This window comes from Zonotrichia albicollis, chromosome 15 (assembly GCF_047830755.1).
Source record: "Zonotrichia albicollis isolate bZonAlb1 chromosome 15, bZonAlb1.hap1, whole genome shotgun sequence".
NCBI classification, from domain to species: Eukaryota; Metazoa; Chordata; class Aves; order Passeriformes; family Passerellidae; genus Zonotrichia; species Zonotrichia albicollis.
Genome location: NC_133833.1, coordinates 15,087,665 through 15,115,423, shown reverse-complemented (window position 1 = coordinate 15,115,423; position 27,759 = coordinate 15,087,665). Strand labels below are relative to the sequence as shown.

The 27,759-nt window shown below is 50.3% G+C and overlaps 1 long non-coding RNA gene across 1 annotated transcript in view; it reads right to left on the bottom strand.

The window, feature by feature from the left end:
* Positions 1–391: 391 nt before the first annotated feature.
* LOC113459968 (uncharacterized) overlaps positions 392–27,759 on the bottom strand; it is an 88,728-nt gene continuing 61,360 nt past the window's right edge. Inside the window, exon 6 of the long non-coding RNA XR_003381571.2 lies at positions 392–1,175. This is a non-coding gene — a long non-coding RNA (uncharacterized LOC113459968). The remainder of the gene's footprint in view (positions 1,176–27,759) is intronic.

Below are 27,759 nucleotides of genomic sequence, written 5' to 3'. Positions count from 1 at the left end.
ACCTGACCCCCATCAATGCCCCTTCTGCTTTCAGGGGTGCCCAAGGACACAGCATTGTGCTGCCTGCAGCGTGCCCTGGGGACTCGGTGGCTCCAAGGTGGCTGGGTAAGAGCACCAGCTGCTGGAGGCAGTCCTGGACCCGGCAGGGGATGCCAGGATGTGGAGCCCTGGCCCACACTGGGCCCCCAGGCACTGCACTCGTTACCTGAGAGCTTCCCTGGGCTCTGAGGGGCTGCTGTGCCTGCCAGAGCCACCACCCGGTCTGGGTGAGGGTCACACCCGGGCACAGAGCCCACCCAGCCCCAGGCAGGCAGTGCATCAGCCCTGCACAAGGCCACCCAAAGCACCCCTCCCTCCCTCCCTTCCTTCCTCTCTCCTTCCTCCCTCCCACGGTCTGCTGGCTCCCCAGCCCACAGCCCTTCCTCCCAGCATCCAGGGGCACCGATGTGACATTAACCCTGTGCTCTCCACAGCCTCCCTGCTATCACAGCCCTCCCCGGGGACGAGTGCATGGCTGTTGTGTGGGGTCAGCCTCTTCCAGTGGGTGCAGCACTGAGTGCCACCCTGGGACAGCTCTAGAGCCCCTCTGCTCCCTGCTGTCCCCTCCAGCAGCCCTCTCCTTGATGCTGTGATGCTGGGCTGGGAGCAGTGGGAAAAGCTGCTCCCTGCACCTCGAAGGAGGCTGCACCCTGTCAGCTCAGCTCTTTTGGGTGCCCTGCTCCACACTGGGATTGGAGGCTGTGGCTGGAGCCTTCAGCATTTCCACGTTTAATGTTGTCCTTTGTGTTTCTCAGGCAGGAAGAGCCGTGTGTACAAATAATTAAAGGAAAGAATCGGAATGATTAGGGCAGATGATTATTGTCAAATTATGATTTATCTCAGAGGGAAATTAGTATCTCCCCCTCCCCCAAAGGGCTCAGCTTAGCACAGTGAATGGGCACTGGTTTTTTGATTAATAGATGCCTTTAGAAGGTCACCTACATCCATTGCAGATTAACTCAGTGGGAAAAGTTCTTTCAGTAATTCAAGCTGTTGTTCTCACAAGCTGTCAGCTCGCTGCGAATGGGGAAGGTCCATCCGTTACAGGGCTGCTGGCTTGGAGGGGATCTTTCTTTCCTCTGGACACACAGGGGTGATCTATGGTGCACAGAGACATGGATGACCGAGAAAACGAGCTGTGGAAAGAAAACAAAAACAGCAGTAAAGGGAGGAGAGGGAGCTGGGAGAGCTGGCCCAGGCAGCCTGGGGCTGGGACTGCAGGGGCAGAGCTCAGCTTGAGGCTGGAGCTGGAGCTCCCAGAGCTGCTCTGCTCGGTGTGGTGAAGGGTTCTCCCACCCATGGGCTCCTCCTGCCGTGGGGACAGTCACTTATCTCATGCTGGTCCCATCCAAGCCTGTATTGAGAGGTGTCCATGGAGGTGCTGGGAAGGCTGGAGCCAGTGTCCCATGGGATTTGAGTCTCCTATGCATGTCTGGCAGAGATCCCACAGTGTCAAAGCTTGACTCTTCCACACCAGGCACCTCCCAGCTGGCTGAGGAGGAGTGACCACACCAGGGTCTAACAGCAGCTCAGGCATCTTCTTGGGAAAAGCAGAAACTGGTGAGGGCAGAGTGGAGACACGGCCAGCAGAGCTGGGATGAGGAGGAGTTGGCACTTAGACCACTTCTGGATGCTGTTTGTTCAGCACCCATCCACAAACAGTGAGCAGTGCCCAAGATGCTCACACTGGTACAAGCTGTTCTCCCTGCTGACCTTCTCCAGATGCTCTGTTATAATTCCTTTGAGCTTCATAACCATTCATGAGGCTTCATAACCAGCTTCACAACCATTCCTGTGCTTAACCAGTCTACAGAAGGGATTTTTCCCCTCCTCATGTATCCATCCCTGCACAGAGACGCTAGGAGACATCACTGAGGTGACATCCTGCACAGTGACTTTGTGCCATCAGGTTCTGAGCACCACCCAAGGCCCAGCATCTCCAGTTGTGTTGGGAATGATGTGATGATGGTGCAGCTCCTGCCACAATGCTGTTTACAGGTTTACATTTTTAACTTGTGTGCATTTCAGACAAAAAGAGAGACAAGAGAATCATGCAGGTATCCTGAATTTTAAGGTGGAAACTAGGAGACGAAGATAACTCTGTTCCTTGATAAACAACCATGATGATAGTATTTAGATTTCTTTTCACAAATGAATGATATTTTAGCACAGTCATCAAAAATTCCCACTAACAAACGTTTCTTTTGCATCCATCTAGCCTTCATCATAAATCCATGTGCCAGGCATTAATAATATTTTCAGCAACAGATTGATTGACTTGAACATAGCTTGGTTTTCTCTAAACACTAAGGGGTTCTCAACTGATTTATTGCTTACTGAAGTCTGCACATATTTATATGGGTACCATATTCCTTGTTATATATGTACCCCTCCTTTCCCCAGGCTTTCTTCAGCAGATTCATCATGGTGGTGTCAATGGCTACTGTAGGTCTGGACATCTTGCTGCCAAATCTACAGCAGAGGCTTTGCTGGCCCAGTACAGAGTTGGTGGGGTTTTGATAAATTAATTTTGAGGCCAGAAGAAGCAATTAGATCATTCTGAGTGGCATAGTCCAGCACAATGTCCAGCAATTTGAAGAGACCCAAGGTTTCTCTTCGAGAAAAGTGTTCTGTTTTGGGGCATCAAGAGATTGCTGCCTAGGCTGGTTTCAATGCAGGGTTTTGGATATTTGGAAGGTTTGGGGGCGTAGATGAGAATTTTGCTTTGATATATTTTAGTTAGTTTGTGTCTTGCTGAGAAGAGCTTAAGCCTGTGGGCGACACTTTCCAAGGGCTTCAGGCTGGAGAGGAAATAAAAACATCTCCTGGTGCAGTTTCCAAAGTTGTCCTCATCCAGACTGGGAGGGATTGGCCACAGAGTGTATCTTCTATGGAACCAAAAGATAACTCTGGAGCTGCTCCCTGTTTCCATCACACACTGAGGATGGGGAACAACAAAATGGAAGAGGGGAGAGCAGCAGGTCAGCCCTGAAGAGCAGTTTGCCCTGTATAGCCAGGCTCCTGGACTAGAGCTCAGCATCAGCCATCACAGGGATTAAGAAGGCTAAGGGCAGGGGCAGGGACAGAGATTCCTGCTTCCAGCACACTCTGCAGTCTGATTTTGGCTTCCTGGGGACTGGGTGCTGGTGAGCTGATGAGAGGAGAGCTTTTATACAGCCCTGAGAGCCGAGTCCCAGGTGGATGACAGAGCCATGGCATCCTCAGGATGCTGCATCTGTACCAGCAGGAAGAGACGCCTGGAGAGAGGAGATTGGGATGAGAATTTTATTTTCCCCCCTTGAATATCCTTTGATCCCCTGGTAGTTATTGGGAGGACTGGTGGGTGCAGTACTGTGCCCAGCTCTGGTGGGGAGGCATCCTCTGGTGTGCACAGCACCATTACAGTGATCACTGGTGTGATTGACTGGGTGTCTAATGGGTTGTTACAGCACTGCAGAGCCTGCCTTGCTCTACAGGTGAACTGTGAGGAGCTGGGGAGATGGAGCAGCACTCCTCTAAATTGGGCTGTGCATTGGGAGCAACAAGAAGGATCTCGAAAGATACGGCACCCTATCATTTGCAAAAGTTTCTTTTATCATCTTTCACGAGGGAGGCCACAAAAAAATGGAGGAGATGCCGGGAGTCAAAAGAGAGTTTTCAGGTGGATTTATGGCTCTTTTTTCCTTCTTTAAAGGGCCTGAGTTGTTCAAGGCAGGTTTACTGCTTCTGGAGATTTTGTTAGTGCAGAGATGCTCAACTTCTGTTTTGCTGTGCTTAGTTTGGTGTGAGGAAACCAAAGACTCAGGGCCTTTGCAGCCCTGTACATGAAGGTAGAGGTGAGCTGTTCAAACTGCAAATGTTCCTGAGCAGGCACACAGATCTGCTCTCCCAGATGTTTGATATGAACATCAGACACTTACTCTCCATTTCTAGTGTGCTCACATGTCCTACACAGACACATTGTGGATGTCACTGATGCAAGAGCTCCCAGTCTGCGTCCTTGGCTGCAAAACCATCTCTCCTCTCAATAGGATATTGTCACCAGGTTCATGGTGGCAGTGGCTGTGCTAACCCACAGCTGGATGTCCCAACAGGGCAAGGGGCATTTGCCTCAGCAGTGATGACCTTTCCTTCCCTGCTCAGGTGGCCTCAGTGGTGAGGACCTTTCCTTCCCTTCTCAGATCTTCACACAAGTGCCACCATGCAAACCCAGCCTGCGAGCCACAAGCTGGTGCAGCCTTGCCCCAGGTGAGCAAGCCCACAAACCATGAGGGTGAGGAAAGGATGATTCCCTCCCTTGTGATGGGAAGCACTTGGATGCCAGAAGACAGAGGAGTTTTGGCTGCAGGATTGTCATAGATACATTTTATGAAAAATCCTTTCCTTAGGATTTTTCCTCCTGAGAAGCTGAAAGGCCTCAGGAACAAAATGGAAACAATGATTACCTGCTGCTGTGGAATGCAGCAGGTGCATCTGTGATTGGTCTCATGTGGTTGTTTCTAATTAATGGCCAATCACAGTCAGCTGGATCGAACTCTCTGTCTGAGATACAAGCTTTTGTTATAATTTCATTCCTTTTCTATTCTTAGCTAGCCTTCTGAGGAAATCCTTTTTTTCTATTCTTTTAGGATAGTTTTAATATAATATATATAATAAAATAATGAATCAAGCCTTCTGAAATATGGAGTCAGAGCCTCGTCTCTTCCCTCACCCTCAGACCCCTGTGAACACGGTCACACAGGATGGCTTTGGAGAGCAGAGCCCTGAGTTCCCTGCAGCAGTGTGTGACTGAGGGCAGCTCTGCTGGGGGAAGGCAGGAGGGAATGGAGGATCCTGTGCAGGGCCTGGAAGCAGAGCCTGCCTCAGGCTGGCTCCTGGAGGGACAGGGGAGCTCCTGCTGTCAGTGCCATGTGTGGCAGGAGCTCGCTGCCATTGCTCTGGCTCTGGAGCAGCAGGCCTCACATTCCCCTGGTAGAGCTCATCTGCGCTTCTCTCCGGCCTCCTCCTCTCCCTGTGCCAACCACGTGTCCCAGCCCGTGGGCTCTGCTGTCACTGCTGGCTGCTGGTTCCACTGGCCACAGCTTATTGCATCTGCTGTGATTTGCTGGGCCCTGCACTCAGCCATGCGTTCAGCCTTCACTGTGGCTGCCTCAGCCTCAGCTCCGCTGGCCATCAGCTCCTCTCTCCCAGGCCTGCACCAGCTGCACATTAATTGCTGCCCTCTCTCCCCTCCCTCGCTGCCTCCCTGTCTCTCCATGTGGCATTTGTGGTTTGCAAACTTTGTGGGAGCACTTTGTGATCAGACCCAGCTCTGCCCTGGGTGAGGGTGTGAGGAGGGCTTGGCCAGATCTCTGAGGCAGGCTGCGCTTACACCAGAGGCAAAGCAGGCCCCTCTCCTGCAAATCTGTGCCGGGAAAGCCTTCTCTGATTGCTCAGTCCATCTCTGGCCACTGGCCATTCCTCACCACTGGCTACTGCCCAGTGCTTTGTCCAGTCTGACTTCAGTACCCTGAGCAGTGGGGCTCTGGCACTCCTCTGGTTTATCAGTGCCGTGCCAAGAAAATTCCAACTTCTTCATATTCCATCCGAACGTGGAATCATAGAACCATAGAATCACAGAATCATAGTCATAAAATCTTAGAATCATAGATTCATAGTCACAGAATCATAGAATTATAATCATAGAATCATAGTCACAGAATCATAGATTCATAGTCATAGAATCATATAATTATAATCATAGAATTAGAGTCATAGAATCATAATCATAGAATCATGGAATCAGAGTCACAGAATCATAGAGTCATAGAATCATAGAATTACAGAACCACAGAGCCACCAAGGTTGGAAAATACCTCCAAGATCATCAATGATGCTAGGAAGTTCTCTTTCCCTGTTGCCCCTGTGGTACTGCCTAGTGCCAAACAGAATTTCACTTCATATTGTGAGATGTTGCATTGAGAGAAAAAATAAAAATAAATGCTCATGCTCACAAGCCTGAGCAGGCTCCCTCTGCTTGGCCTTGTGCTGCTCCTCTGGGCTGCAGCACTTTGGAGACTGGGCTGTCTTGAATCATGAGCCTGCCCTGGCTCTGAAGTGTTGTGTTGCTTAATGACTGATGATAATGTCTCTGTATGTAGGCTTGTAGCCTGGCTATCCATCTTTAAATTTCAAAATCTTTCCTCCTCAGCCATTACCTCCACCCCCATAATCATTCCTGTTGCTGTTCTCTGAATTCTGCCTCATTTGTCCTTGTTTGGAGGTAGAGCACAATCAAACAGCCAGTCTGGGGGCTGAGGTCCCAGAGGGGTCAGGATGAGTTTTGAGAGGGGCTGAGGCCTCAGAAGGGTCTGGAATGAGGTCCAAGAGGGGTCCACCTTCACTCCTTAGCCCTGAGGTCAGGAAGGTTCATCAACAGCCCATCCAGCTGTGTCAACATCAGCTGACCTGGCAAGAAAGGTATTTCTGCAAAGCTTTATGAGGACAGAGCCTGCAGGCTGGAAATGATTCCAAGATTTAAGCTGCCTGTGCCTGTATGTGCTCACCTCCCCCCAAAAAATCATTGCACAGAAATGGTTCAGTGTTTTAGCAAGGTCTGCCTGCCCACAGGAGCTCTGAGCAGAGGGTGCTGCACCTGAGCTCGGTGGAACAGATAAGGGCACAGTCTGACAGACTGGGACATGAAATTAAACATGGACAGAGAGTCCATCTCTTGGAGGCCTCTGGTCCATCCTGCTGCTGGGAGCAGCACTGTTGGCACTCAGATGTGGCTTTGTTTGGCCAAGTCTGGAGAATCCCACACCTCTGTGACCAACCCAGGCCTGCACCACCCACAGGAGAAGGTGCTTTTTCTAACAGCCAACCTGAATATCCCACCTGCAGCCCTCACCTCTCGTTATCCCATCCTCCACTGCAGACACCTCACAGGTTAACTTTTGGGTTGCTGTTGATAATTGCTGCCCTGAGATGTGCAGGGTGTCTCTGCATCGGCCCCTGCAGCTGCGGAACGAGTCTGGACTCTTCCCTTTTTGGTCTTGAAGTTATTTATTAATTCTTATCTATAAAATTTTCTTTCTGCCCAGCCGAGATCTGCTCAGCAGGGCAGCCACAGGCACTCTGACCGCCCCCAAGGCAGTGTTGTCCTTTTATACTACAAACTACGTATAACATATTTACACTTAATTCCCAATACCCATCACCTATGTTAGACAGTGCACTTCTACTCTAGACCAATCCCAAAGTGCCACCATCACTGCGGAAAATGGAGAACAAGAAGAAGGAGAAAGGCTGGACACGCCCAAGTTCCTCCATCTTGTCCCCATAACCCCCATACCAAAAATCCTAAAATCTACATTTTCACCCTGTGATCATTTTTTCAAACCTGTGTGACTTTCACGTCCTCATTCAAAGCTGGTAACTCGCTCCAGGGGTCAAAATCAAATCCCCAGGTGTTCTGGGCTGCATGCCAGGGTCTCTGAGCACCCCCCAATGGGGTCCTCAGCAACTCTGGATACCCAGAGGGATGCACTGAGTTCCAACAGTTAATGGCACTGAGCGGTGCTCTGGAGTGATAAATTCTGTTTAAGGTGAAAGAAAGCCAGGCTGGCTCCCCAGTGAGTAAAAAAGGCTTCCTTCCCCCCATATCCAACTCACCATCGTCCATCTGAGCCAGCTGCCATCACTGCTCTGGACCATGGCACTGCTCCTGGGCAGAGATGGGGCTGGCAGCTCTGCTAAGCCCCCAATTTCTTCTGCCTGGAGTAAGACTGGCACTTTTTCATCCTAGCAGGAGAACCGTGGTATCCAAATTAAGCACAAGCTGTAGTGTTTGAAGTCTGAGCAATGAGCTTTCCTTGGCAATGGGTGGGTTTCTGTCATGGGGGTAGGGAATTCCTCGTCTGCCCTTGATTTCACTCCCAAGAAATTTCTGTTCCCTGTCCTCACCTCTGTTCATTTGATGGGCTCCAGCGGGAGAAGAGGATTACAATTAAGGCCACAGTTGGGGAAGCTGGTCAAAATATTTGATAGGAACTGACTTAAATGGAAAGATTGTCCCTTTTTAATAAATAAGTGGAGTTGGCATTAATTCAATTTGACATTTGCCATATTCTGCAGAATTATGAGCATTCACTTTTTTCAGAAGCTGTATTTAAACAGAATGCTTTTGGTCGATGACAAATTTTGAACAGTTTTGGAGAAGGTTTCAGTAAAAATAGACAATGTGTTAGCAAACAAAAATCAGGGGGTTTGTAATTTCCAGGGAGAACTTGGGTGGGTTCACAGACAACCATTCTAACCATTTTTCAATTCAGGAAAGCTGATTTGAAGAAACTACTGAACTCCTTGTGACCATTATTGTTCGGACAAAGAGGAATGGCCTCAAACTGAGAGTAGGTTTAAATTAAATATTGGGAACAAGTTCTTCCCTGTGAGAGTGGTGAGGTCCTGGCAGAGGTTGCCCAGAGAAGCTGTGGCTGCCCCATCGCTAGAAATGTCCAAGGCCAGGCTGGGCAGATCTTGGAGCAATCTGGGATAGTGGAAGGTGCCCCTGCCCATGGCAGGGTGAAATGGATGATCTTTAAGGTCCCTTCCAACACAAACCATTCTGTGATTCCATCATTCTCTGATTACTCAGATGCTTTCAACCCAGTGCCTCTGGACAGAGATGATCTTGTTCCTGCACATGGCTTCAAACATCCTGCACAAAGCAGCTTCTGGCCAGCTCTTGCCATGGGCAAGGAGGCCCAGCAGGATAGGGAATGTTGATGTGCTGTGCCATAAGCAGAGGGCACATGTCTGGAGTCACTTCTTTGTTCTGTACGTGCACACCTGGCCCAGAGTGTGGGGGCCTCCTCCATGTCCTAAAGGCAGGACTTCTGCCAACTCCAGCCCCAGGAAGTGACATATCTTCATTTTTTAATTAAAAAAAAAACAATTAGCTCTATCCACCAATGCAAAACCTCCTGACTTCAGTCCCAGCAGCATCAAAACTCTTCCAGCTGCAGGTAACTTGGAGATCTTGCTTAGTAGCTGCACTTGGTTTGGACAATTTCTTCCCATACAGAGGCAGCCTGGACAGGGCTCAAGTGGCACTGCCATGCAGTCAGGGCCTGCCAGGAACAATCTGCTCACTCTGCCTGTTGGAGCCTCTCCCACTCAGTATTTGAGCAGTGTCTGCAGTCAGGACAAAGCTCCCAGCTGCCTGAGTGGTGGGGCTGGCAGTGCAGCCTTTTTTCTGAGAGCTTCCTAAAGGCCTCATTAAATCCCTTCTCTGATGGGGACACACTCAGAGTGACACCTTTAGCAACACCTTCCTTCCCTTCCTTGTGTGATGTGGTCCTGGAGAGGTGAGAGGCTGATTAGTCAGTGGTAAGTTAAAAAAAGAGCCATGGCCACAAGCTTGAGCAATTCTGGTTGAAACATGTTTTATCTCTATGGGTGTTTCTTCCCTGGACAGGTCACCAGAGGAGTGGGGATCTCAAGAAGCAGGACAAAGTTAGGACAAACCACAGCTGAGCTGGCATAGCACTGGCCAGCTCTGAGCAGATTGGACCAGAAATCTTCAGAGGTCACTCCCCATCAGCCTTTCCTTGTGTCTTTAATGGATGTGGATGGAGAAGCCATTGGTTTCCCTTCTGGGTGCATCCTTTTCCTTTATTGTCTCCTTGCCTTGGTCCTTTATTGGATTTCAGCCCCTTCAGAGATCTTGTTTGTGCAAAATGTAGAAATTACATACGTAGATCACAGGGTAACTGATTTACCCTGATTTAGGCACATTCTCAGCTTGAAAGTGTGAGAGAATCTCTCACACTGGGCCCAAAAATGGGCTGGTCCTCAGCTCACACCAGATTGACAAAGGGCATGGGTGAAACATTTTAGGGTGATGTAAGATCCTGGATTTGCTCAGCAGATGCTCTTTTCCCCTTCCCTGGAGTGAAGAATGGCCAAGCAGCTGGGTCAGGGACAGACATGGCATGGGGCACAGGGGGACTGGTCTGCCCCACGCTCCACAAAGCCATGAGTTATCCCAGCTGGTTTCTCACATCCCAGGCGTGAGAGCTCCTCACCTGAATCACAGCTTGGAGTCTGAGCTGTTTACAGCCAGACTGAGCAGTCCAGTTTCTTCTGCTGGGACAAACTGGTCTCTGAGGAAACATCTCCTTCCTTACCAAGGACATCAGATCACTTGCACAAAAAAGACAGCAGCTTAGTGCTATCACTCAGACAGCAAACTTAATTTTATAAACTCAGAAGGGAGATCCACATGGTCAGGGCAGCAGAACAAGACTCCCCAGCTGTTGGGTAGCACTAGGGAGGGATCCCTGTTTTGCCATGCTGTTTTCTGCTGGAGGGTGGTGGATATTTACTCCTCCCAGCTTCCCTGGGAGCTCTGGTTGTGTCTTATCAAAGGCCAGTGGGTCATGCACAGCTTTCCAAATCCAACAGCCCCTCTGTGCTGCCCTCCTCCTCTGCTGACAGTTCAAGGACTCCTCCTGCTCCCTGCTGACTTGTGTGTCTTTCTGGAGACCTCTTCAGCAAAACATGTCAGCGCTGAGGTCCAGCTTTCCATAGGGGATAGCAGGAGATAAGAGAATGCAGTGGCTGCTGTACATCCCCCTCATTGATATGCAGCACGTCCTGACCCTCTGTGCTCAGAGTTTGATTTGCTGAGATGCTGTAAAAAAACATTGTGAGAAAAGTCCAGCTCCTGCCTGGAGAGCGACCGTGCAGAAATGGCACCTCCTGACTCAGCCCACAGCTCCCCTGTGCCTGTGTCTGAGCTGGTGTGGCAATGACAGGAATAAAATCCTGCTGCCTGCCGTGACTCACAGCTCTGCAGAGCTGGGCTGCCTACAGAGGAGGGAGCTAGCAGGATGCATTTTCTGCAGGATCCTCAAAAAGTGCATCCTGCCCTTAACACACGTGCAGGACCCGGCACAGGTGTGGAGCAGCCATGCTCCAGTGGGCACAGAAAAGAGGCTGGTGGCTCTTTTCCCTCTTACACCCATCTTTTCTGTCCTGGTAATGGAGGAATGGTGGGCTAGAAATCCTTTCTTCCCATGCAGTGAGGATGTGGCTGGGACAGCCTGGGAAGGACTGGCCCTGCCTGGATACCTGATGCAGGTGGGTCACAAAGGCAAGGTCTGCTCCACACTGCTGTAGAGAAAGAGGAAGGTTTTTCAGCCCTGGAGATGCACTCAGCCTGGCCCTTCCTTTGTGCAGCCTTGAAAGATTCTCTCTGTGCTTCACTTTCTCTTGTATGGCCAGTGAGGGATAATCAGCATGGATTGGTCTTGCCACAGCACTCAGGCTCCCCTCTGGGAAAATAACAGAGGCTCTTTGTGAGCGTGACTGTTCTTTCCAGCTGGCTGAGGTAAGGTATAAAGAGGAACTCTAGCTCTTCAGTAAACTGTGGGGAAGCGTGGCCAGGTAGCCCATTTTTAGTGGGAAACATCTCCAAGAGACCTGGAGAAAGACTCAGGAGTCCTGTAATCAGACAAATTCGTGATAGCTAGGATTGTTGAGGTTACTGATTTTCAACTCTGCATCCTAAGAGAGCATCTGCAGGAAAATGGCATGACTAGACCTTTGCAGAAGGGCTCAGAGGGCAGCAAAGGGCTGAGCAGGTGTTCAGCAAAGTCGGCTTTTATCCCAGAGAACCTTTGGTACCGGCGGTACAAGCAACGGGGAAAAATCAGCATCTCGATTTCTTAGTGAGCTGATGGGATGGCAAAACATCTGTTAGCTCCAGGCTGCATGGATTTGATGTAGGATCCTTGCAAACTGGAAGTGGGAGGCACCTTGGGTGAGAGCAGCTGTGAGAGTTCACAGCTCTGAGTGGCAGGAGAGTGGCAAGGGAACGGCAGAGGGCTTGGAGACATCTCCCGTGGCCTTGGAGAGCCAGGAGGGACATCCAGGGGTTAAGGGGGACACAGAGGAGGGCTGCTGACACCGCCTCACTGAAATGATCTTAAGCATCCAGGTACAGAGGAAGGCATGGAAACACAGCAAACAACCAAGCCAGCTGATTCCTGAACTACTCACTGCGCTGAAACTCGGCAAGGAAAAGAACAAACTGCAAAACTACAGCCAAGGAATGGATAAAGAATATGAAAACACAGTCAGGAATGGATAAAAAAGAATATGAAAACATGGGTTGGGAATGGATAAAGAAGAATACAAAAACATGGGTCAAACTCAGACAGGCTGAGGCTCAAGAAGAGGCACAGCCAGCCAGAGGACAGGACAGCATAGCCCTTCCTGCCTGCCTGGGCACATGCCTGCTTGTCACCCTGATTTTTTAAGATTTTCTAAGCCTTCTGATGTTTACATTCTTGTAATGGACTTTCTCACACATTTTCTGTAAATAACTTATTGGTTTGCATTCTTTTATGGAGGAGGAGAAATTTAATAGACTGTTAGTTTGTCCAGTGTCATTAGAGAAATAGGACTTTCACTCTCCAATCCACTGTCACTTTTGGAAATCTATAAATGTTGGAGTCAGAAAATAAACTTCCCTTTTTCCACCTTGAGAGCAGCAGTGTGTGTGCATGGTGTTGTTTCATGTCCTGTAGTGACACCTGCTCCCCACACTGAGAGCCCTTATGGTTCATGATCCAGTTCTGGATTCCAGACTGCTGGATGGACACAGTGGGACTGATGGACACAGAGGACCCACCTCTGCCAGCACAAGATCAGCAGTGCCAGTGGTGACTCACTGCAGAGCTCTTTCAGGACCCTGAGGCTGAGGAGGGACCTCAGTGACAGTGTCACCAGCACAGCGCAAGGCAGTGCTGCCCAGGGCTACCTGGTGCACCACCTGGGAGGGGCTCAGCTGAAACCTGACTCAGTCCCCATCTGGATGCTTGGAAAGGAGTTTTGGTGGGTGAGAGCGGCTGCCTGCTGCAGGCTTGTGCAGAGATGTGAGTAAGGCAGTGCCGACCCAGAAAACTGGCAGGAGAGTGGCAGTGATGCTCCCTTCTGGCTCTGCTTGCTTCTCTTGCTGTTTAGTTCAGGATTACGAAGCTAAGTCCCATTTTCTATGAAATACGGAGATCTGAGCCATATGCTGTGCAGGTTCAGATCACATCTTGTGGCACAGATCTGCAGGGAAACTTCCCTGAGCCTTGAACCAAATCGGTCGTTCCCAGGTGGAGGTGACATCTTGTGGGAGAGGCAGCTCCAAGATAAACAAGGTCAGGGAAAGGATGACAAAATATCCACACAGCAGAGCCAGCACCAGGTGATTTCACAGACCCCATCAGCCTCCCTGCAACACCACCAATCCCTGGGACACAAGTGCTGCCAGGTCTGCCCTGGGCTCTGGGAAAATGAGGCACAAGGAAGGAAAATGACTCAGCCCTTCTTCAGGACATCTAAGCAAAACAAAGTTCTCCTGGTACCTATCCTACTCTGAAGGGGAGCACTCTGCAGGCCCTTTGCTCTTCCCTCCAGCCTCAGGCTGTCTCTCCCTTTGGATCAAAAGAAGATTTTTCAGGGAAAGATGGTCCTGCTGGACCTATTTCTGTAGGAGGCATTTTAGAGCCCTGAGAAGTTTTCAGCAATGTCAGACAGATAGTGCTGCCCCAGGCCCAGGGAGGCTTTGTGGGCTGGAGTTTTGTGGGTGTAGTGGGTCTGGCTGGAATTAAGCTCATCTTCCTCCCAGCTGCCTGTATGGTGCTGTGTTTTGGACTGGTGACTAAAGCAGTGTTGGTAACACACTGGTGTTCTGGTTGGTGCTGAGCAGTGTTTGCATTGTGCTGAGGATTTCTCTGTTTCCCATCCCACCCCCAGGCATCAGACTGGGAAGGTCCAGAGCCAGGACAGCTGATCCCAGCTGCCCAGAGGGATATTCCAGACCATATGATGGCAGCAATAAAAGCTCAGGGAAAGGAGGATGAGGGGCTGTGTGTGGTTATGATGTTTGTCTCTCCAAGTATCCATCATGTGTGCTGAAGCCCTGAGCTGCAGCAAGCAGCTGGACATGTGCCTGCTGATGGGAAGGAGTGAATGAATTCCTTATTTCCCTCAGCAGGCACACAGCTTTGTTTCTTTACCTCGACCCACGAGTTTTCTCACTTTTGCTCTTCTGATTCTCTTCCCCATCCTGCTGTGGGGAGGAAGCAAATGAGCAGCTCTCTGGGTGCTGAGCTGCTGGCCAGGGTCAGCCCACCACAACAGGCCTAAAATATGAAAAATCAGGCTGATGTGCCAAGTGCCAAGTCCACAGCAAGTGGATTTTAAGGGAAGGGGAGCTCAGGGGTGGTGTCTGAGGTGAGGCAGACAGGCTGAGCTTCGCATGTCTCTGCTGAACCAATGAATCTCAGGTGCCCACCACGTTCCAGCTGTCCACAAAGGGATCATTTGCATCAATGGCAAGTGTTTATCTCCCTGGCCTCAGCTCCCAGCAGCCTGAGCACTATTGAGCTGTGGCTTCGGGGGTGGGTGTCACATCCATGGTGTGCATTTCTCCAGGATGGGCCTGGGGCTGCTCTGACATGAGGACACAGATCAGCTCTGTTGCCCCCACATCAAAAACCACCCTGGGCCTTCTTTACCCTCCTCCCCACTGAACAATGTTGATGAAAACCAAAAGCAAGTGGTGTGTTTTACCCGAGAACACGGCTTGCTCAAAGTCATCAATGCATGGACTTTTGGGTTATGGATTTTCACATGCAAAGTGCCACCGATTTCCTATGGATCAACGGGAAGAAGCCAAGCAAAGAGGAAAACGTCCAGAGAATGATTTATCAGCCTTTGTCACTCAAACAATATCTCCCCATTCTCTGTGGAGTATTTGTTTAGCTTTAATACAGTGACAGTGCTTTATGTGTTCAGGGGAAGTGCAGGTCCCTTGCAGGGGGCAGGAACCTGAGGTTTCCAAGCACCTCAAGAACTGCTCTGGGAATCAGAAAGGATTTTTGTTTTCCAGCTCTTGTGATGTGTTGCAGCTGCCCACTGACTTTTTTGTTTCCATCCTTGGCACGCAGGAGAATTTCATCACCACACTCTTTATCATGGAAACATGTCATTCAGTGGCATTCGTACATACTGTTCACATCAAATCAGAAGGTTGGCTCCAACCCCTGCAGAGATGGGACCTTTCCAATTGAACCTGCCTCCATAGGTTCGGTGCCGGGCTGAAGGCAAAGCCAGAAGGAGGCCGGGTTTTTTTCAGACAGGTTTTCAGAGACGACAGAAGATGCATGGAAGCCTCCCAAGAACCGCCTACCCCATGAGATGTTCACCATTCAGGATGTTGGCAAACTTGTCAGATCAGAAGGTTGTGCAAGATGCCAGCCGCTCAGGGCCAGAAGTGTTCGTGAAGTTTTGGGGACTGTCAGATTTTCGCTGAAGAGCTACCTGAGGCAGCCGTATGGCCCAACACCAAGAGCTGAATTGAATCTAGGTCTTCCTCAGGATCTGACGCCCGCTGCTCTCTTTCCCTGCTTGGGATTTGGAAAGCCAGACCTGGAACAGGATGTGATTTGTTCATGTTGGTCTGCGTGATGCCAGCTGAGGCTACTGGCAAATCCTGCTCGCTGAAAAATTATCTCATGTAGATGAGGGTCAGATGATTAACTTTGATGAATCTTGCCACAGCTGAAATTACTGCCAGTGCTAGGTATGAGAAGGAAACATTGGCAGAGCTGTCTCCCTGCCATAGGAAGGATCTCTTTTTCTCCTGGAAAGTAAAGCAGGGGTGCTGTAGCTGCTTTAGCTGGACTCCTCAGCCTTGATGAGAGAGAAGGGTTTCGTTTCAGACCAGCTTCAGAGCCTTTCCTTCCGAAGTACTTACACAAATTAATAACTTTTCCTGGGGAAAGAGTCCCTGGAGAAGAGATTTTCATCTGGAATAAACAGGACAGCGGATGGCATTTCACAACAAATTCACCAGCTGCCATGTGTGAGGCAAGGGGATGGGTGGGGATTTCGGCATTTGATCACAGGGCTTTTTCATCTGTTCTGCCACCCAAAAAGTGCCCTGACACAGGAACTCCCTCTGGGGCTGATATCACAGTGAGGGATGGATAAGCCTGGGAGATGTGCTTTGTCTGCCAGAGCCAAAGCCCACTCCTGTCACCAGCTCTGGAGGCACTGGGGGTGCTTTGGGGGGCAGCACAGGGGCAGATGTGGGGACTTCTTGGGTAAGGTGGCAGCCCTGGGCAGTTACTATTGAATAATGGAATATTCTGGGCTGGAGGGGACCCACAAGGATCATCCAGTCCAACTCCTGTCCCTACACAGAGCATCCCAGCAATCCCATCCCTGAGAGCATTGTCCAAGCAGCTCTGGAGCTCTGGCAGCTTTGGGGCTGGGACCATTCCCTGGGGACTTGTTTAGCCTCCCAACACCCTTTGGAGGCAGAATCTTTTCCAAATGTCCAACCTAAATCCCCCTGGCACAGCTCCAGCCATTCCCTCAGGTCCTATTCCTGGTCCCAGGGAGCAGAGATCAGATCTGCCTCTGCCCTGTCCCTTGAGAGGAGCTGCATCCCTGGGGAGGTCTGACATCAGAGTCCTCTGCTCCAGCTGGACAGTCCCAGTGCCCTCAGCTGCTCCTTGTGTGGCCCCTCTGGGCCCTTCTCCATCCTCATGTCCCACCTTTGGACACTCTAAAAGCTTCACTTGTCACCCTTTGAGGAGGGTGAAGGAGGATCCCTGACTGCTATCAAATCATGTTTGAAAGACGCAAACAAATGAGGCAAATAAAAAGATGTGCAAGACAACAGCACAGCACCCAGTGAGTTTCCATCCCCACAGTGCTCCCACCAGCCACAGACCTGTGGCAGCCAGTGCTGGTGGCAGGGCTTGGACTGCAGTGACACTGAGGCTGCTGCTGGTGGCTCCTTGTGACAACCAGGAGGGGACACCCCAGAGGGCTCCAGCTGGCAGGAGGCTCTGCAGGGCAGCCTCACACAGAGGCACAGCACCACATCAGGTCACTCTGGGATGTCCCCATGCAGCTTGGCTGCTTGTGGGACCCCAAAACCAGCAGGGCCGTGGGTCAGGGGAGCAGAGAGGCAACGTGCCCTGGCTGCAGCCAGAGGCAGCTGGGCTCTCACAGCTCTTTGTCAAACATCAGCCACTTTTTGTGATGGCACCAATCAAATCCCATCCGCTCGCCTCACCAGGGGCACCCAAAGCAGGAGCAGAGAGACAGATGAATCAGCCATAGGTTTGCTTGCTGTAGCATGCCCCTTGCCAGTAGATTTCCATGCTTCCAAGAGCAAGCTCAAAGCTTGGTTCATTTTCTGAATAGAGGGATGCTCTACCAGATTGCCTGCGGTTGGGAATAGACTCATCCCAAACTTCCAGGCTGGGCATCTTTTGGAAAACCAGGCTCCAGCTCAACTACAGGTTCACTGAGCATCACCTGTGGGGTGAGATGATGTGCCCTGTTCTGCAAGAAATCTCATGAGGTGAGGACACAGCCTCCCCCAGGTGTGTACAGCCTCTCTCACAGAAACCATGGCTTTACAATTGCAGAATGAGAGAATGTTTTCCAAAGAAAAATGGAAAGATCATCTATCCTGTGGAAGTAGTATCCCAACTACAACCTGTGCTACACCTATGACAATTAAACCTACATCAGGAGAGAAATTCATGGAGCAGCCACCCATCTCCAAATTCACAAACTAATATTGAAAGGGATAGGAACACTGCTGCACAAATATCCCAAATAAAAACCAACCTGTCAGGGCACAGAGAGCAGCCCTCTGAAACCATGGCAGAGACAGGCAGAGCCACAGCACTGATTGTGTCACCATCACTGATAGGAGACCGTTGTCCAGAAATAACAGCCCTGCTTAGCTTGGGAAAATGGCACACAGAGGGCTCAGAGGAAGCTGAAGAGAAAGTGCTGAGTAATCCACAACTTGTAACCCCAAAAGTCATCCAGAAAGGGTAGAGAAAGAACAAAAAATCTCAGAGGTCCTCAGTGCTGCTCAGTCATTAAAACACCTGACAGAGGTGTGTTTCCATCAGCACAGAGATGTGCCTGTATCCCAACTGGGTGACATCCCATGGCTGTAGTTTGTGTCCCTCTCTGGCATTCCTCCCCTGTCTGACCTTCACTCATTACAGCACAGCACCATAAGCACTAATGGACCAGGAGCTGCTTCTTTCTTTAGTTTTGGGGGGAATCTGTCCTTCCCCAGCATTCACTAGCAAACACTGTGCTTGCTCTGTCCCAGGCCACTGTCCTTGCTCCACCCAGGGCAAGGAAACACAGGTAGAGGAAGGAACACAAGGAAGAGAGGGAAAACCAGGCTCTGTGGATTACAACCACCTTTGAACCACCCTTGTTTCTGTTTGACAACTGGGGTCTGCCTTGGTCTGCCTGAAAGGGCCCTGTCTGAATGTACAGGATGGATGGCAGAGAAATCTGACAGACAGGAGGTGAGAGGAGTGTTCCCAGTGATGGTTTGAGAATGAACAAGACACCAAGCACCACAGAGCTGTCACTTCCCCAGCATCCCATCCTGCCAGGGGCGTGTGACAAGAGAAATGTTCAAACAACATCTCACACTGTCTGGACACCCACTACGGAGACAACACAACTAATGGCGAGGCACATCTCCCTGACTCAGTCATTCATCAGGGTGGAACTGTGAGCATTTCCCTGCTGGGTTTCCACTCTCACACTGCCTTTAGTCCCTCCTCTGCTGCAGGGTCCATTCCCAAGGGAAGGCAGTGGATCATTCAGCCCACACCATCTCCTGAGTTCTCACTGTCAGTGCTGAAGCTCCCCTGGGGCTGCCCGTATCATACACTCCAACTGCACTGGTCACAGACCCGCTCACTCCTTCTGTAGAGGTATTTTTGTAGAGTTTTTTTGTCAGAGTCCAGCCTAGAACTCAGTCAAGCCTTTTGTGTGACACCAAAAGTAATAATGGAACAAATCTTGGAAGAGAAAGCAATGCAGAATGAGAGAAAATACTGTGGAAAGTGAGAGCTGGTAGAAATTATCCTGAAGGAACCTTCTTCCAGAAGAAACTGAAGCAGTGCTGCTGGGAAGGGAGCATCTCTCATCTGTCACCCTGGTTTTTAAAGATTTTCTAAGCTTTCTGAAGCAAAGTTTGCATTCTTGTAGCAAACTTTTTCACACACTTCCTGTAAATAACTTATAGTTTTGCATTATTTTATGGAGGAGGAGAAATTTGATGGACTGTTGGTTTGTCCAGTGTCATTGGAGAGGTGGCACTGTCACCCTCCAATCCACTGTCCCTTTTGGAAAACTAAAAATGTTGGAGTCAGAAAAGAAACTTCCCTTTTCTTCACCTTGAGAGCAGCGGTGTGTGCACGTAGTGTTGTTTTGTGCCCTATAGTGACACTCACCAGCTTCCTGGGGCAGGGGTAACACACCTGTCCCAGCCTGCTGCTGGCTTTGTGGGGATGCAGGGTCATTGATAACAGCCACAAGGAGGGGTCTGGAGAGGCTGCTCCTGCCCGGCTGTGCCTGCAGCTCTCACAGCACTGCCCGAGGCAGCAGCGGCGCTCACAGACCCAGCCTGGAGAATCGGGCACTCCTCAATGCCCGGGTGGGAAATGGGAGAGGGAAATGGGAAATGCTCGGGTGGGAAATGGGAAAGGGAAATGGGAAATGCTCAGGTGGGAAATGGGAAAGGGATGTGGGGGAGCACACCACGAGCACAGACCATTCACCCACCTCTGCCTGTGCAGGTGGGGATGAGCCCATCTGCAGCAGGCAAATCCCCATGGATCTGCCGGGAGGGAAGAGCAGTGAGGAGTCATGGTTCACAGCAGCAAGGACAGAAGAGGATGAGGAAGCTGCAGCTGTGGGCACACAAAAGCCTGGCAAAAAGTCCCAGATCCAGGAGAAGAAGTTCTACTGGACCTCATGTTTGAGCTGACCCATGGCTCTCCCACCAAGGCACCTGGTGAGCAAATATGGTGATGCCAACGGATGGGACACACTGAGAAGAGAAGGTGTGACACATGGGTAGGTCAAACCCAGTGCATTTGGGATGAATAAATACCCCTTCACCACTTTTCCCAGCAGAAGGTGGTCCGGCTGCCATGGCAGGAGGAGACCAGCAGCTGGTGAGTGCCCTGGCACAGTCCCTGCAGGAGCCCAGTGCCCCATGGCTGCTGAGTCCACACTCCCCCCATGGGATCCAGTGCCCTGCAGTGTGCCAGGGCCACGAGCCCAGGGCTGTGCTGGTGGGGCCGAGGGAGAGCAAACTGGGATGGAAGCACTGCAGAGTGACAGTGGCTGAGTCACCCAGCCGGGCTGGCCGCAGCCGTGGCTGGAGGTCGCCTCTCCCAGACTGCAGCTTTGTCACTCTCCATTATTTAATTGATAATTTATCATGCCATTCCAGACAGAGACGAGCTCCCATTCGTGCCACTGTTTGTTCCCTGTCACATAGTCAATTCCCCAATCCAATATACCAGTTGTACTCTTATTTTATGAACCATACCTTAGGGCCTAATTAATGCAATTAATCAAACTTTTACTTAGGCAGGCATATCTTCATTTCTGCACTGACTGTGTGCTTGGACAGCTGGGTGTGTTGTCTGCATAGTATTCATCATCTTCAGCCATTACAATGCTCTGGAGTGCACTGAGGAGTACGGGGAGGGGAGGGCACTGTTGGTGACTGAGCATTTCTGATCAGGTTTCAAATACAGACACCAAGGGCACATCCTGCTCTCTCTGAAGGCAGGCACCATGAGGGGAAAGCCCAACAACTCAGCACAGGGAGCTGGGCTAATGCAGAAGTTGGTCGTAGAAGTGGTTTCATTAATGTTACTGAGGAACATCACTGGGTTTGCAGGTCACTCACCAGAGCAGAAGAAAATGTAATGATAATTGGAGGTGTTAGCCAGAAATATAATGGTGATTTTGTGACTAAAATGCTTGTGAAATGGAGTAAACTGACAAGCTGGACAATTTCCTAAGGAGCCATTTCACATCAGATCACAAAAGATCACTCGCACAAGACCCAAATAACATTCCCTATAAAAACAAACAGCTTTATGCTCTCTAATTATCTCTAAGAATCCAGAAAGTGACTATAAGAAACCAAAACATTGTCATCCTCCAGCCCATCTGAAAAATAATAAATAGAAGAAGCTGTGAGGATAATCTTTTAAAGTGTCCTGGAAATTAGGTGAGCACTTGGCTGAGTTGTGACTCCCTGATAACGATGGACCTTGATGGAGTTGTGGCTATCAATAAACCATGGCCAGCCCTCAGCCTGGCATCTGAAGATGATGGGACAAGGTTATCTGCCACATCTGTGAACGCTTAAAAACGTGTCAGGACTCACCATTGTGCTGAGTGCTTATCAATCAGATACTCTTGAAAGCACTGCCAGGAAATACTAACACCAGAGATCACAGACTCGGGGATATTTATAGTGTTTCCCCAAAACTGGCATCAATTCCACTGTCAAAACAAGAGTAAAAAGAGCTCTTTCCATAGCTGGCAAGTTGTGAGGGAGAACTTTAAAGAGCCAAGCAAAGGAGAGTCATAGCTAAAACCAGTCAAAGTGTGTCATGTCACCACAACATCTCAAGGATTGTGCCCTGTAACGTGGCAAAACTGGCACTGGGACATTTAGTACAGAAGTGACAGCTCCAGGCCCAGGACATCTGCTGTGGCAGCATCTGGACCCAGACTGGCAGCGTGGCACTTCTTAACACTTGAGTGGTTTTAAACTAGAAAATTAAGACCTGCTATCTAGGTGTGGAAAGGGCCAAACTGATGTCCACTGCTCATGAAAAGCCACTGTTGTGTGCATTAATTTGTTGTTACATGGTTTTGTTCTTTGCAAAACAGGGTAGGCATGCAGAGTGTGTTTGACAACATCACTGCTGCCTCGATAAACCTAATGAGCCATTGATGGAAACCCTTCAAAGACTAAAAATACACCTCTCAGGTTTTTCCTGTACCACCACAATGGTTCTGTGGGCTGGAGCAGCTCTGCTTTTCATGGACAGGAATATTCACCTGCCCCTGCAATAGGATTTGTGCTCACCAAGCAGCCCTGCCTGGGTCTGTGTGTTCGTGAGCATCTCTGAAATACAAGTGTTAGTCAGAACTGGGAGGAGAAGGAGAGGTGGAAGATCTGTAACACACCACAGATTAAGAAGAGGAGCTTCTTAAAACATTACTTTCCAGAGCTTTCAGAAGCAGTTCCAGATCTTAAAGATGACTTTCCAACTCTCAGTGCATTGTGGCAAAATGTCACTAAATGCACCATAGTGTCCAGCACAAGAGCCATCTGCAAACTTCCAGAGCCATGATATGTGTGACACCATGAATTTCTGGGGTAAATTATGAATATGTAGTTATCCCAGAGGGGTGGCTGAGGGACCTGCTGCTGTGTAGCTGTGGGACATGGATTAAAAAGCAGGAGCTGACAGGTAAAGCCACGCTCACACAAAATTTAACCAAGTTCATGAGAGGCTGAAACAATTATTGCTCGTATTCAGCATTAATAAACCTGCAATGACAAGCATTTAGCTAAGCCTAATTTTCAAAGATATACCGCTCTCTGGGAATTCAGTTTCTGCTCAGATTAAACCCAACCTGTGTGACAGCAGAATGATATAATAATGATATCCTACTTCATCATTCTAAAGGAGCTTAAATCAGTCAGCATCCAGGCTGAGTCCATGGCTGTGCCAGACTCCATGTGACCAGACACCCACAATGCTGACAGAGCCCTCTGAAGCACCAGCCTGGAGGAAGACATTTTGGGGGATTTCAGCACTTTTCACTCTGCGGGAAAAGAGTTGCACTTGCCAGCAGTAATGGCAGATGTTCAGGCTGGTTTTGGACAAGGAGGCTTCATCCATTGCTTAGAACACAGACACAGAGGAACAACTGTGATGGTGTTCACAGGCACCTTAGGATGAGGGAAGAGATGAGGATCTGACTCCATGTTTCAGAAGGCTTGATTCATTATTTTATGATATATATTACATTAACACTATACTAAAAGAATAGAAGAAAAGGTTTCATCAGAGAAGGCTTGCTAAGCCAAGATTAGAATGGAATGAATAACAAAGGTTTGTGGCTCGGACAGAGAGTCTGAGCCAGCTGACCGTGATTGGCCATTAATTACAAACATTCAACCTGGGCCAATCACACATGCACCTGTTGCATTCCACAGCAGCAGATAATCAATGTTTACATTATGTTCCTGAGGCCTCTCAGCTTCTCAGGAGAAAATCCTAAGGAAAGGACTTCTCATAAAAGATGTCTGTGACACTCCTGCCTCCACGTGTGTCCCCACCATGAGGGCTGCAGCAGCAGGAGCTCAGACCAGTCCCAGAGGCCTTGGTGGTTTTCCATCAGTTTACCAGCTCTGGCTCAGCCCCAGAGGGAGCAGGTTTGCTATGGCTCACAGCTCTGGCCAGGCTGAGATCATGGGAGAGGTGGCCAAGGTGGCCCTTTCTGTCAGGGAGGACACACAGGCACAGCCAGGACCTGCTGTGGGCAGGGCTCCAGGTGTGCCCAGGCTGGGCACAGGAAGGTGCCAGGGCTGCTGCTGCCTCCTGGCTCCCCTGCAGCATGGAAAGGGCTCCCGTGGAGCAGGCAGGGAAAGCTGCATGCAGGGAAACAGGCTGGGAGAGTGCTGGCAATGCTGCCCCAGCTGGCCTGAGAGCTCCAGAGAGGCTGCCCTTGGGAAAGGGGCTGAGACCCAGGCGATCCTGGATCCCAAACTCCTGAGTCCTTACAGTCCCCCTGTGTCAGAACCCAGGACACTCCTCTGGCTACCCTGGAGGACTCCAGACCCTGCCAGGGGGCTCAGAGACCTTGGCACAGAATCAATGACACCTGTGCCTTCGATTTTAACCCATGGAAACAATTACTGACTTTGTGTGAGGAGTTACAAGCCACAAGGGTGTGAATAGAATGATAGCGAATTTACCACGGGGTGGAAAAGCAGAATTTTGTGTTTTTTAGAATGGAGGTTCAAGAGGCAAGATGGAGGGATCTGTGTTCTGTCTTTCTCCTTCTTCTTCTTGTCCTCCATCTTCTGCTGTGATGGAGGCCACAGGTGCAGTTTCCTCATCCTCTTCCATCCTTGCTGCTCTGAACCATGACTCCTCACTTTTGGATTGGTTTAGAGTAGAAACAAACTGTCTAACATAGGTGATAGGTATTGGAAAATTATTGTAAATAAAGTACAGGTAGTTTTTAGTATAAAAACCACCCCAAGGGCAGGGGCTGTGCCTCAACCCAACCTGCTGGACAGACCTCAGCAGGTCAGACAGACAATGTATTAGATAAGAGCAAATAAACAACCTTGAGAACCAGAGCTGAGGAATTCTGCCTTCTTCGGTCTCAGGGCTGGGAAAAAGAGGCTTTCCAACACCTCAGGGTCATCTCAACACCAGAGCCCTCAACACCCCATGTCATGAAGGATTCCATCTCTTTCAGGCTCCTGTTGCATCTCACCTGGCTGGGGGCAGCCGTGGGAAGCATGGCACACTCCTGCCACAGCTTCCCAAGGGACAGTGGCATGTGCCAGGGGGCCCTGGGCCACCCCAGCTGCTCCTCTGTGCCCCAGGTGCTGACAGCAGTGCCCACAGCAGGCTGGGATGAAGGGAATGTTTTTAGCCCACGTTTCCAGGAATTTGATGCCTGACTGCCTCACAGGGCTTTGGCCAAGGAGTGCGTTGCTCTCTGAAGAGCGGAGCTCAGTGGCCAAGAAGAGGTCGTGTGCAGGAGCATAAATGATTTATGGACAAGCCTGAGCAGACTCCTCCCTGCAGGATACATCCCTGGTACTGCTGCTCCCTCTAAAACCTTGCTGTTATTTTCTGCTTTTTCCTTCTCATTTTGCCCACTCACTCCCAATCTGGACTTCCCAGACAGCCAGAGGTGCTTGAGGAACCCACCAAGCACAGTTCCCATGGGATGGAGCTGCAGGAGCCGTGATCAGGAGGGAGCTGCAGGAACCATGAGCTCACCACTGCCTGGGGACCAACACCCTGTGCTGAGAGCCCCCTCAGCCTCCCTGCTGGCCCTGGCAGCATGCACAGCAGGAACATCTGTGCCACAGAGCCAGAGGGCTCAGCTCTTGGGACTCTGGCTGCTCATAGTGACCCCAAGATGTGTTAGAAATTCTCTTTTCCCAGCCTGGTGCTTGAAGAAGGAGTCAGAGCTCTTCAGTTTTCTCGGTCTCAAGGTTGTTTATTGTTCCTTATCTATAAAATTCTTTCTCCTGTCCAGCCCAGGTCTGCTCAGCAAGACAGTCCAGGCACTCTGCCTGCCCCCAGAGCAGTGTTATCTTTTTATACTAAAAACTACATGTACAATATTTACAATTGCTTCCCAACACCTATCACCTATGTTAGACAGTGAGCTTCTACTCTAGACCAATTCAAAAGTGCCAACATCACAGCAGAAGATGGAGGCCAAGAAGGAGAAGGGGAAAGGCTGGACATGCCCAGATTCCTCCATCTTGCCCCCTGAATCCCCATTCTAAAAACCCCAAAAAAATCTATTTTTCACCCTGTGATAAATTCACTATCATTCTACTTAAACTGTCGTGGCTTGTAATTCTTCATATAAGGTTGGTAATTGTTTCTTTCAAGGGCTAAATCAAAGGGCCTTGGGCTCTGTGCCAAGGTCTCTGAGCCCCCTGGGCAGGGTCTGGAGCCCTCCAGGGCAGCCAGAGGAATGTGTTGGGTTTGGACACGGCTGTCAAGGGGTCCCCCAGGCACAGTGACCATTCTGGCACTGCCCATAGAGCCGGATGGGTGCCAGAAAAGTTGTCGCAGACAACTTTTATGAAAAATCCTTTATTTAGGATTTTTCCTCCTGAGAAGCTGAAAGGCCTCAGGAACAAAATGTAAACAATGATTATCTGCTGCTGTGGAATGCAACAGGTGCATCTGTGATTGGTCTCATGTGGTCGTTTCTAATGAATGGCCAATCACAGTCAGCTGGCTCGGACTCTCTGTCCGAGACAGCTGCCTTTGTTATCATTCTTTCCTATTCTATTCTTAGCTAGCCTTCTGATGAAACATTTTCTTCTATTCTTTTAGTATAGTTTTAATGCAATACATATAATAAAATAATAAACCAAGCCTTCTGAAACATGGAGTCAGATCCTCATCTCTTCCCCAGTCCAAGAACCCCTGTGCACACGGTCACACCAGGCGGGCGCGGAGCCGCCCCGGGCAGGGCTGCGGGATGGATGGGGTCACTGTGTCCCCAGGAATTGCCGGCCAAGGACTGCGGAGGGCACCGCCACTCGCTCTGCATTAGCATTCCGCGGCGAGGAGGAGAAAGCCACCCTCGGAAACAAGGGAGAGGAGATAAAAGCACTTATCGCGGGCTGGCGGGCCAGACACAGCGCCCCGGCTCAGGTGGCTGCGCCTGGCTCCTGCCCGGCCTTTTGTAGTGTGGCTGCGGCTCCGCTCCGCGCCCCATCAGCGCCCGGCCACGCCTGAGCGGCGCTGCGAAAGTTCCCCAAAGGTTAATTGATGCTGCAGTGCTGCATCCACCCTGCAGACAGCTGCCTGCCAGCGGCATCGCCCTGTCAGCTCTGCCGGGGCTTCTCCTCCCTGCGCACATCCTGCCCGAGCTGGGTGTGCTCCCACCGCTCCCAGCCCCGGCTCCTGGGGCTGGCACCGGCATCCTGCCCGGCCCGGAGCGCTGCCAGCAGCTGCAATCACCGTCCCCGGCCCCCCTCCTGCTCCTGTCCCTGTGCACAGCAGACTGGCAGGCTTCGTGCCCGCCTTCCCCGGCAGCAGGAGCGACACGGAGCCACAAAGTCTGCGGGGATGCTGTCCCCAGCTCACTGCCACCGTCCCCACTGTCACCTCCTCTGTGCCCCCCTCTAGCAGCACAGCCTGGTGCTAAAACCCGCAGCACAGCTCCTGGTGATTCCAGAGTGCATCAACAACAGTATTTAACACATGGGAGACAGAGGATGGGGTTCATATTTAACCCAAGAAAGGAAAGAAGATGGAGTTCATATTTAACCCAAGGGAGGACAGAAAATGGGGTTCATATTTAACCCAAGAAAGGAAAGAAGATGGAGTTCATATTTAACCCAAGGGAGGACAGAAAATGGGGTTCATATTTAACCCAAGGGAGGACAGGGATGGGGTTCATATTTAACCCAAAGAGGACAGAGATGGGTTCATATTTAACCCATGGAAGGACAGGAATGGGGTTCATATCTAACCCAAAGAGGACAGAGGATGGGGTTCATATTTTACCCAAAAGAGGACAGAGAGATGAGATTCATATTCACACAAGGGAGGAGAGAGGATGGGGTCCCAGAAGAGGACAGAAAATGGGGTTCATATTTAACCCAAGGAAGGACAGGGATGGGGTTCATATTTGATTCAAAAGAGAACAGAGGAAGGGGTTCATATTTAACCCAAAAGAGAACAGAAAATGGGGTTCATATTTAACCCAAAGAGGACAGAGATGGGTTCATATTTAACCCATGGAAGGACAGGAATGGGGTTCATATTTAACCCAAAGAGGACAGAGGATGGGGTTCATATTTAACCCAAGGGAGGACAGGGATGGGGTTCAGCATGCAGCCTGTGGGGTTTGCTAGCCCCCCTCCCTTCAGACCCTGTGTATTCCCAGGTACCCAGTGAGGAGGGGGTGCAGAGATCTGGGCTGTGTGTCAGGGCAGCTCAGAAGGCAGAAGCAGGCTGTGCATTTCTGCTCGAGCAGCTTGCTGGGGGGCACAGCACACGCCTCTGG